This window comes from Pan troglodytes, chromosome X (assembly GCF_028858775.2).
Source record: "Pan troglodytes isolate AG18354 chromosome X, NHGRI_mPanTro3-v2.0_pri, whole genome shotgun sequence".
Taxonomy (NCBI): Eukaryota; Metazoa; Chordata; class Mammalia; order Primates; family Hominidae; genus Pan; species Pan troglodytes.
This window is the reverse complement of record NC_072421.2, coordinates 145432835-145444142: the sequence shown is the minus strand read 5'-3', so window position 1 is coordinate 145444142 and position 11308 is coordinate 145432835. Positions and strand designations below refer to the sequence as shown.

The window sequence follows — 11308 nt, the reverse complement described above, 5'->3', positions numbered from 1 at the left end:
TGATGGCAGAAGTTCTTGAGTGGTAGCTTCTTAGCCTCTAGGTGACAGTTATGGTGGTGTGTTTCCCAACCTCCAATCTTCTAACCTTTCCAAGGATTTTATAAGCACTGAACCCTAACTGATACAATTCCCTTGGTGCTTTAAAAAACCTTTCCACCAAAACAATTTCATAGCAGTGAATCATAAACTCTACCTCCACAGAGTCTGGGAATATAGCCCTAAGTGAGCCCTTGAGTGCATCAAATGTCTAAAGCTCATATTTTATTTCAGCAACCAATGCAAAATTAGAATTCTGTTCCATAATTCATCTGTTTGTTTTCATACAAAAATGTTTTAACTTATTTGCCTTCAAATAAAACATATGCTAGAGGAAGGCATGCTATGCCTATTATGTATCACAGATCAGTGGTTCTCGAACCAGGATTTGCATCAGAACATGTGTAGAGCATCAATAGCTAGTTTCCCAAGATCCATGCCAGACCTTTGGAATGAGAATCTCTGAAGATTCATGGTGGATTACAGACAGTAAATTTTTAAAAACTCCCCAGTTGATTCTGTTGTGCAGCCAGGTTTGAAAAAAATTTGTTTGGATTTTCAGGAAAATACGTACCTGGATTATATTCCCTCAGTTTTCCCAAAAAGATGTTTTCAGTGAGTGAGTTGTGATTTGATGTTTTGACTGCATTTTTATAGAGGGTAAATAGTGAAAATATTCAATCAAAGGTCTCTGTGTCTTTTGTAAAAATATAATTAAAAAACCATTGTCCTAAAGATAGCAACAATAGAAACTAGGAACTACTAGAAGAGGCAGGAAGGGAGGGAGGGAGGAGGGAGGGGATAGGTTGAAAAACTATTGGGTATTATGCTCAGTACTTGGGTGATGGGATCATTCATATACTCCAAACCTCGGCATCACACAATATACCCAGTTAACAAACTTGCATATGTACCCCCTGAATCTAAAATAAAAATTAAAAAATAAAAACCCCCATAAAAATTAAACCAAATAAAAACTTCACTCCACAATTTCAGCTTCTTATTCAAGGAAAACAACAATCTTCTATTGAAATTTACTTTATTTTTGGGGGGGTACCAAATTTCTTTATTTGCAGGAATGGTACAAATCAAAGAACTTAAGTGGATGTTTTGGCACAACTTATAGAAATGGTAAAGGAAACCCCAACATGCATGCACTGCCTTGGTGACCAGGGAAGTCACCCCACGGCTATGGGGAAATTAGCCTGAGGCTTACCTTTCATTATCACTGTCTCCCAGGGTGTGCTTGTCAAAGAGATATTCCGCCAAGCCAGATTCGGGTGCTCCCATCTTGTGCAAGTTGGTCACGTGGTCACCCAATTCTTTGATGGCTTTCACCTGCTCATTCAGGTAATGTGTCTCAATGAAGTCACACAAATGGGGGTCATTTTTGTCAGTGGCCAGTTTGTGCAGTTCCAGTAGTGACTGATTCACATTTTTTTCCAAATGTAATGCACACTCCATCTCATTCAGCCCGCTCCCAGTCATCACAGTCTGGTTTCTTGATATCCTGAAGGAAGATTCGGCCACCTCATTGGTTCTGCAGCTTCATCAGTTTCTCAGCATGTTCCCTCTCCTCATGAGATTGGTGAAGAAAGTATTTGGCAAAGTTCTTCAAAGCCACATCATTGCGGTCAAAGTAGTAAGACATGGACAGGTAAACGTAGGAGGCGTAGAGCTCCAGGTTGATCTGGCGGTTGATGGCCGCCTCTGAGTCCTGGTGGTAGTTCTGGCGCACCTGCGAGGTGGACGCGGTCGTCAAGGCGGCGACTAAGGAGAGGCGGCGGCGGTGGCTGCGCGGCCCTGGAGCGGCGGCGGGGGCCTTGGGGCAGTCCGAGGGCGCGGTGAAAAGGTGACGGAGGGCTGCCTATGGGTGGCCGGCCGGGGTGGGGGACGAGCGCCGGGTTCCGTCCAAGCACAGTTGAAGCAGGAAACCTCGACGACTCTCGGCAAAGAACGTCTCTGAAATTTCTTTTAAGCAGAGCTTAAACTTATCTTTTATTTGTGCAATTTGAATTTAATTTTTTATTTCTAAAAAATAATTTCCTCCAAAACTTGAGAGGCATAATTCTTTGGAATATCATTTTTCTATTTCATATATGTAAAATAAATCAGTGAAATAAATTATAAGCAAAATTGTTTTTAAAAAATTGTCCAATATGTCAGTGTCACGTATGTGATGCCGTATGATAAATTTCTTTGTAGCATTCTTACTTTGGAAGAAATATATAGAGCCAACGTATTTTCCTTTTCCCCTTGGATACCAGAAAGCTCAGAGGTAAACTTTTTGCTATATTCTGTAGAGAAGTCATTCCATATTCCAGGTCCTGTTATCTCATTCCTTCTAAAGAGTTATCTCATTCGTCCTAAATAATTTGTCTTTTTTAGTTTATACATTTGTTTTTTATTGTTTCATTTCAGTCTATTAATATTGTAAACATCTTTGAATGTGGAAGGGATATAACTTATAAGTTAACCAGCTGGCTCTCTTTGGCTGTTGTCTATTCAAGATGAATGACAGAACTGATGATACTGCACAATTATATTTAGCACATGAAGGTCTCAAAGGATAGTGCCAACATACACTCCCTTTATATCATTATTTATTCAGACTACATTCTCATTTTTAAAAATCCAGACAACAGAAAAACATATAAAACACAAAACATAAGTTCCCTTGTACTACAATACTACTCCTTTCCCCACAACATAAATAAATCGCTTTAAGCAAATTTTTATATGATCTCCCATATCTTATTTTCTGAACATATAATAGCAAATGTATACTCCAAAATAGTATTCTGCTTTACATATAGCTCTGCAACTTGCTCTGTTTCTCCTACAGTTCAGCTTGGATATCTTTCCATGTCAATATATATGAATCTATGTCATTATTTTCAACAGTTACATACAATCTCAATATATGAATGTGTCATTATTTATTTCACCAGTTCTCTACTGAACGTAAGCTCTTTTAAGGAACAACATGGCACAACATGGTATTTCCATGGGGAATGCAGTAAAGAGAAGTTAAAAGTTTATTTCTAAAGACATGACCATCTTACTATTTAGCCTCTCACTTTCAGTGACATTACTAATTGCATGTAGCTCATGGTCCCTCAATAATGAATTTTTAATACTAATAAAATTGAGAGAGCAAAAATGGTAACAACTCAGTAAATGACACTTTAAGCCAACTACACGCTGCCAACACATTTTAAATGAGTATTTTATTTTCCCTTAGTTTACACTTTTAAAAAAATCCATTCCACCCAAATAGCCAGATCAAGTTGCTCAACAGGGATTTTATTTTACAATCAAGTCATCATGTAAGTTTCTAAGACAACTATCTGCCCAATGAATCGAAAGAAGAGCATTATGTGGCTTGGCTCTTACTGTGATCACCTAGCTGCTCACGTTGCAATTTATAGAAACCTAGTCCTGATCCAAACCAAAACTCTTGGGGTGGCAGGGGTTGAAGGCGGGAACAAGAGGCAAGGTGACACTCACAGAAGACTAGAAGCTTCCCGCAATTACAAGCTTGGCTCATGTTGCCCTAAAAATATGAACTCTTTTCACAAATGTTTATAAAGAGAAAATTTTATATTGCAGGCATCTCCACTGACCAATAAGCTGTTTCTGTTTGGGGAGTAAAAAAATGAAATACAGGCAAACAACTGATTTTGTTTGGGGGGGAATTGTTTTATGTGACCACAAACATCTTGCTGGCTACAGTTTTAACTTGGTGTGTGTGTTTGGGGAAAGATGTTGGGGAAGAGGATGGCATAAGTGCTACATTCACACCCAGGTCTTCTGACTCCTATCCATCCACATCCACTAGTTCCTACATCAATCCATTTAACAAATAAGCACTGCCAGAGCACTTCACTAAACTCACTTTCAAAGCACATATTAAAGAGAAATGGCTTAAACTACTACCAGTTCTGATGTGATTAAGGCATTGATCTAGTGCCACTTTCTTGAACCCCTCAAGCTTCTAAGTTTGGGGAGCAATAATTGACCCCTTTGAGACATAGTAGAAACTGTAGATATTCTCATCATAAAAGGAGAATGCTCATACACGTAACATTTTGGACACATTTCAGGAGTTTATGGACCAAATTTAACAAAATGGTATTTATTTCGATGAAAGCAATTCATAGAATGATACAACCAAACGGCATTTTGTCTTCATACCTTTGTATAACATTACATGTAAATGTATTCACAAAGCCAAAACAATCCTTTGTTGGATCTCTCATCCTGCTTTTCAAATCAGAAAATGTCACCTTATAAGAGGCCCCCAAGAAACCCATTCTGAGGGTGTTCCTCTACTGCCATCTTGTGGATTTTCGTTGAAAAAATAAAACGCTACAAGAGTTTTTTCTTCTAATTTTCAAGACCTGCATACCTCTCACCTATGTTTGCCAACTGTTAACATCTGGATACATCCACTCTATCTAGACACACACCCATACCCACACATCCTTTTTTTCCAAATCATACAAAAGTAGGTTGCTTTCATCATGACACTTCACTGCAAAATATTTCAGGATGTATTTTCCAAGAATAAACTGATTCCTCTATTTAACCACAATATCAACACACCTAAGAAAGTCACCATGAATTCAATATCATCCAGCATCCAGTCTTCACTAAAATTCCTTCGATTATCCTCCAAAATATCCTTTATAGCTTCTGGTTTTCCAATCCAAGATCCACTCAAGATTCACTCAGAGCATTTGAGTGTCTCTTTAAAGAGTCCAGGTAGGATGTCCTCCAACATGCCTCACATTCTAGAATTGCCTCTTTCCTCGCTATGATAGTTAGATCAAACATTTCCAGCAAGAACATCACATAAATGACGTTGTGTACCTTCCTCTTGATCATACTGAAGGCACATCATCAAGTAAAACCACTATTGGCATTGCCAAGCTTGACCACTTGGTTAAAGTGATGACCACCAGACTTTTCCATTGAGAAAGCACATTTTTTCTCTTTAAAAGTAGTCTGTAGAGTGATATTTTGAGACTTATTTTCAACATTTTACCCAGTCATATTAGTATCCTCTGATGATCCTTACCTGAGCCAATTATTACTTTGGGTGTTAAAAAGTATTGCTTTTCTAATTATTTTTATTCCTTCTACATTTAGTAGCTGGCATTCTTCTGTTTTAAAAAAACACACTGGGAATTCTTTTTTCTCCTCTCCTTTTATTTTACTTTGAATATTACCATGAATTTATGGATTTTGTTTTCTTAACTCAATGTACTATAAACTATTACCAAATTTTTTTATGTTTAAATTATCCCAGACTTGGCCAGTGGGTGTCCCTTCAAGTTGCTTCCTGTGTCCTTATGAAATGTCCCCATCATTCTCTGATCACTTTCTTACTTTCTGGTTGTATTAATCCATTTTCATACTGATATGAAGAAATACCCGAGACTGGGTAATTTATAAAGAAAAAAGAGGTTTAATGGACTCACGTGCCACATGGCTGGTGTGGCCTCACAATCATGGTGGAAGGCAAAGGAGGAGCAAAGGTATGTCTTACATGGCAGCAGGCAAGAGAGCATGTGCAGGAGAACCGCCCTTTATACAACCATCAGATCTTGTAAGTCTTATTCACTACCATGAGAACAGCAGGGAAAAAAAACCCTTCTCCATGATTCATTTGGCTCCCACTGGGTCCCTCTCACAACATGTGGGGATTATGGGAGCTACAATTCAAGATGAGATTTGGATGGGGACATAGCCAAACCATATCACTGGTATAGCAAGATATCTATATCTAGGCTCACATTGTGCTTGTACTTTCACTGAAATCAGTAGTTTCTCCAAAGAAACCTGATTAGTTTAAGTAAGAAATGATGCATAGAAACAAATATCTTGGTGTTAGGTATGTATGCTACTACAGGGTCATTACTCCTATATCCAGTCAATCAATGAACAGAGATAGAAATACATACACACACACTCACACACACACACACACACACGCATGCACGTATTTTAATCATGAGTTCAGAGGTCTTTTATGATTGAGTAGCTTGTAGTAGAGATGAATATTTTAACAAGAAAAAGTAGAAAAGGCAGGTTTTTATAAACATTTTTTGAGAAGAAATAAGAAGGCTACTAAGGTAGCCAGGACTTGAGAAACTAGATCCAGAAAGAAGGGAGCTCATTAAGGTGAGCTTACTTCATGGACACTTATTTTCCTCCTTGATGTTTTTGGCATGGAGAATGAGATAAAGAATTTAGCAGAGCAGTTTTAGGTCACCTCTTGGGGCTGGGGAGATTAAAAGTGTTCAGTGGACAACGCAGCTAGGTGTTGAGAGACCAAGCTCTCAGAGAGATAGAAGGGACAGAGAATAGAACCTAGCGCTTGGAACCAGTGTTCTTCTAGAGGCATTTACAGTTTAAACTGTGCAGAAAATTAGGGTAAGAAGCCAATCAGAAAGCATCAACAAAGCAGAGCAAGCAAGCAGGCTCACAATATTCGAGGGTGAAAAATTGGAGTTCATGACCTTATAAGTAGGAGGAGTTCCAACAAACAACCCTGATTCTTAGTTGGAACTCCTAGAGAGCTACGCCCTAGAAGTGGGAGTAAACCAGAAGCAAACTGGGACATACAAAGACCGCAAATTAGGTTTCAGTTAGCAAAGCCCCAAGTTGAATTACATTTGTCTAATTCTCTGCTGCCTGACAGAGGAAAAGGCAATATCCTCTGGAGAAGATAACATGATCTGGAGTCTCTATATGTTTCATACACAATGTTGGGCATTCAGTCAAAACCATTTTTTATATGACAAAGAGTTGTATTCTTTTAAACTCTGAAGAAACAATAAGAGAAACATAAGCACTTTCATTTTTTAAAACAGTCTTCTTTTCAGGTATTAAAGCTTTTCAGAGTTTAAATCAAAACTTCAATCTCATTCTGAATTCAAATCTTCTCTTCAATCTCAGTTTAGGCCTCATCTCTTGGGTCAGAAATAGGCAGGGAGGAGGAGGGTCTAATCCTTCACATTCTTGATCTATTCAGTAAAAATTACTGACATACAAATAAATAGGAGCAAGAGAAAAAGAGAGAGGCTAGAAACAGAAACAGGTAATATTGGAGTTATCAGACCAAGACTTTAAAATAATTGTGATGAACAGGTTCAAGGAAATATATGGCAAAAGACAGAATGTCACCACAGAATTGGAATCTACAATAAAAAGCCAAATGGAAGTCTGGAACAGAAAATAAAATAGCTAAAATTAAGAGCTCAACAGATGGATTTAACAGCAGATTGGGCAAAGTTGAAAATGGAATTAGTGCACTAGATAGTATCTAGAATGAAGTGTAGAAGTAAAAAGCATTGACATTCCTGAAAAGGTTGCAAGATATATACATATAATAGTGGGAAAGACTAATATAAGTGTAGTTGGGGGACATAAGAAAAGAAGACCAAGGGAGTTAGGGTAGAAGCAGCCTTAGAGAAAGTGGACAAATTCTTTAAGAAACACAACTCAATAAAATTGAAACAAAAATAAATAGTCCTAGATCTATGAAAGAACTGAAATCTGTTATTAAAAACCTCACCACAAAGTAACACTCCAGGCTTAAATGGCTTCACTGACAAAGTGTTTCAAACACTTGAAGAGTAAATAACATTAATCTTACACGAATACTTCCAAAAAAAAAAAAAGAGAGAGAAAACATGGAACACTTCTCATCTTGTTTTATGAAGCCACCAAAACCAAAACTTGTAAAGGACATTCCAAGAAATAAAAATCACATTAATAGTATGTGTGTGTGTGTGTAAATCTAACTTAGTGATATTTAACAATGCTAATATATCACAACCACATGAAGCTTATGGAAAATTTATTCATTTAACTTATAATTTACTATATTAACAGGAAAAAAGGACAGAAAATCATATGATCACCTCACTAGATGCAGAAAAGATATTTAATAAAATTCTACTTTCAGTTGTGATTTGAAAAAAAAAAAGAAAGCCTCTTAGCAAACTTAGAAGACAAGGGAACTTCCTCAATCTGAAAAAATAGCAGCTACAAAAATCCTACAGCAAACGTCATAATTATTGTTAAATTATCTTAAAAATTTCCCGAGATCAGGAACAAGATAAGATGTCTGTTAGCAACACTTCTATTTGATGTCATACTAGAGATCCTAATCAGCATAATAAGTCAAGGAAGAAAGGAAGGAAAGGTATAAGGATCAGAAGTGAAAAAAATCCAAAAGTATCTACAAAAGTTTTGAATTAATAGCTGTTTTAAGGAGGTTGGTATGAGTTCAAAATATAAAAATCAATTTCATTTATCTAGATCATGAGAGTAAGTACAACTTTTTAAAACTACAATATCTTCCAAAAATAGGCAAATACCTAGAAATAAATCTTTAAAAAGATGTGTAAGGTCTTTACACTAAAAACCATAAGATATTTCTGAGAAATTTTTTAAAAACCGATTTAAATATAGGAATATACTTATGAACATGAATATACATGTTCATAGGCTGGAGTCTTGATTTTGTTAATATATCATTTCCTCCCAACTTCATTTATGGAGTCAATAAAATCTCTCCCCCAAAAAGTCACAAGGTTGTTGTGAAAATTAGTAAGCTGATATTCAAATTTATATGAAACCTCAGTTGGAGGGGGAAGTAGAGCAAGATGGCTGAATAGAAGCCTCCCACAATTGTTCCCCACACAGGAATACAAAATTGAACAGCTATCTACACAAAAATACACCTTCATAAGAACCAAAAATTAAGAAATCACAGTACCTGGTTTTATTATAACATCATATTAAAGAAAGAGGCACTGAAGAGGGTAGGAAAGACAGTCCCCAATCGCCTACACAACCCCTCCCCCTTCCCCGGCAGTGGTCACACGGCACATGGAGAGAGAATCCACGCACTTGATGGAGGGAGAGCACAGTGGTTGTGGGACTATGCATTGGAATTCAGTGCTGCCCTGTCAGAGTGGAAAGCAACATGGGGCAGAATTCAGCCGGTGCCCATAGAGGGAGCATTTAGACCAACCTTAGACAAAGGCAAATTATCCAGCCCAGTGGTTGGAACCTAAGTTCCAGCAAGCCCCACCACTGTATGCTAAAGAGCTATAGGATCTTAAATAAACTTGAAAGGCAGTCTAGGCCACAAGGACAGCAACTCCTGGGCAAGTCCTGGTGCTCTGCCGGGCTAGGAGCCAGTGGACTAGGGGGCACACAACATAGTAAGACAAGCTGGAGTGGCCAAGGGAGTGCTTGCATCACCCTCTCCCTCAACACCAGGCAGCACAACTTGCAGCTCTGGGAGAGACTCCTTCCCTGGGCTTGAGGAGAGAAGAGCGGAAAGCAAAGAGGATGTTGTCTTGCAACTTGTATACCAGCTTAGCCATAGTAGAATAGGGAACCGAGGAAGATTCTTGAGGCCCTAGCTCCCAGATGACATTTCTAAACACACCCTGGGCCAGAAGGGAAACTGTTGCCTTAAAGGGAAAGACTCAGTCCTAGCAGAAATCATCACCTGTTGACTAAAGGGCCCTTGAGCCCAGAATAATCAGCAGTGGTAGCCAGTCAGCACTCACTGTAGGCCTTGGGTGAGATTCAGAGTTGTGCTGGCTTCAGGTGTGACCCAACGTATTCCCAGCTATGGTGGCTATGGGGAGAGACTCCTTCTGCTTTAGGAAAGGAGAGGGAAGAGTAAAGGGGACTTTGTTTTTCAGCTTGGGGTACCAGCTTGGCCACAGTGGGGTAGAGCACCAAACAGGCACTTAGGATCCCTGTTTCCAGTCCTTGGACCGTAGATGGCATTCCTGGACCTGCCCTGGGATGAAGGAGAATCTACAATGCTGAAGAGACTCAAGACTGGCAGCATTCACTGCAAGCTGACAGAAGAATCCTTGGTCTTTAGTTGAACATCTGTGGTAGCCAGGCAGCACTTACTGTGGGCCTAAGCAGTGGTGGCCATGGGGAGAGTCTCCTCTGCTTGAGGAAAGGTGAGGGTAGAGTGAGAAGGATTTTGTCTCGTGGCATGGGTACCAGCTCAGCCATAATAAAATAGAGCACCAGGTAGAATTCTAAGGTTTCCAACCCCAGGCCCTGGCTACTGGACAGCATCACTGGACCTACCCAGAGCCAGAGAGAATTCACCATCCTTAAGGGAAGGACACAAACCTGGCTGGCTCTACCATCTGCTGATTGTAGAGTCCTTGGGCCTTGAGTGAACATAAGCAGTAGTCAGGCAGTGGTGACTGCAGGCCTTGTGTAAGACCCAGTGCTGTACTGGCTCCAGGTCTGACTCAGTACAGTCTTAGTCATGGTGGTCACAGGGGTACTTGTGTCACCCTTCCTCCAGCTCCTGGCAGCTCATCACAGAGAGAGAGGGACTCTGTTTCAGGGAATGTAAGGGAAGAAGACAAGAGTCTCTGCTTGGATTCTCCCAGATCTTACCTAAGACCACAAAGGCGGTAACTTTACGAGTCTTAAAGAGCCACAGCATTACTGGGCTTGGGGAACCCTCAAAGCAGATATGGTCACAGTAACCAAAGACTTAGATCACAACACTCAAGCTCCTTCAAATACCTGGAAAGATCCCAGGAAGGATACAAACAAGCCCAGACTGTGAAAACTACAATAAATACCTAACTCTTTGATGCCCACATACTGATAAACATCCACAAGCATCAACACCATCCAAAAAAACATAACTTCACCAACTGAATAAGGCGCCAGTGACTAATCCCAAAGAAACAGAGATATGTGACCTTTAAGACAGAATTCAAAATAGCTGTTTTGAGGTAGCTCAAGGAAATGCAAGATAACACAGAGAAGGAATTCAGACTCCTATCAGATACATTTAACAAAGATATTGAAATTAAAAAAGAATCAAGCAGGCCTGGCGCAGTGGTTCATGCCTGTAATCCTAGTGCTTTGGAAGGCCGAAGCAGGCAGATCACTTTGAGGCCAGGAGTTCAAGGCCAGTCTGGCCAACATGGCAAAATCCTGTCTCCACTAAAAATACAAAAATTAGCTGGGTGCGGTGGCACATGCCTGTAATTCCAGCTACTCGGGAGGCTGAGGCACAAGAATTGCTTGAACCCAGGAGGCAGAAGTTGCAGTGAGCCAAGATCACACCACTGCAGTACAGCGTGGGTGACAAAGTGAGGCCCTGTCTCAAAAAATAAATAAATAAATAAATAAAGCAGAAATTCCGGAGCTGAACAAGGCAAGTGACATACTGAAGAATGCATGAAAGTCT

At 39.5% G+C, this 11308-nt stretch overlaps 1 pseudogene; it reads right to left on the bottom strand.

Annotated features, from left to right (window-relative positions):
- Positions 1-1170: 1170 nt before the first annotated feature.
- LOC743328 (ferritin heavy chain-like) lies at positions 1171-9861 on the bottom strand (annotated as a pseudogene).
- Between the last annotated feature and the right edge of the window lie 1447 nt (positions 9862-11308).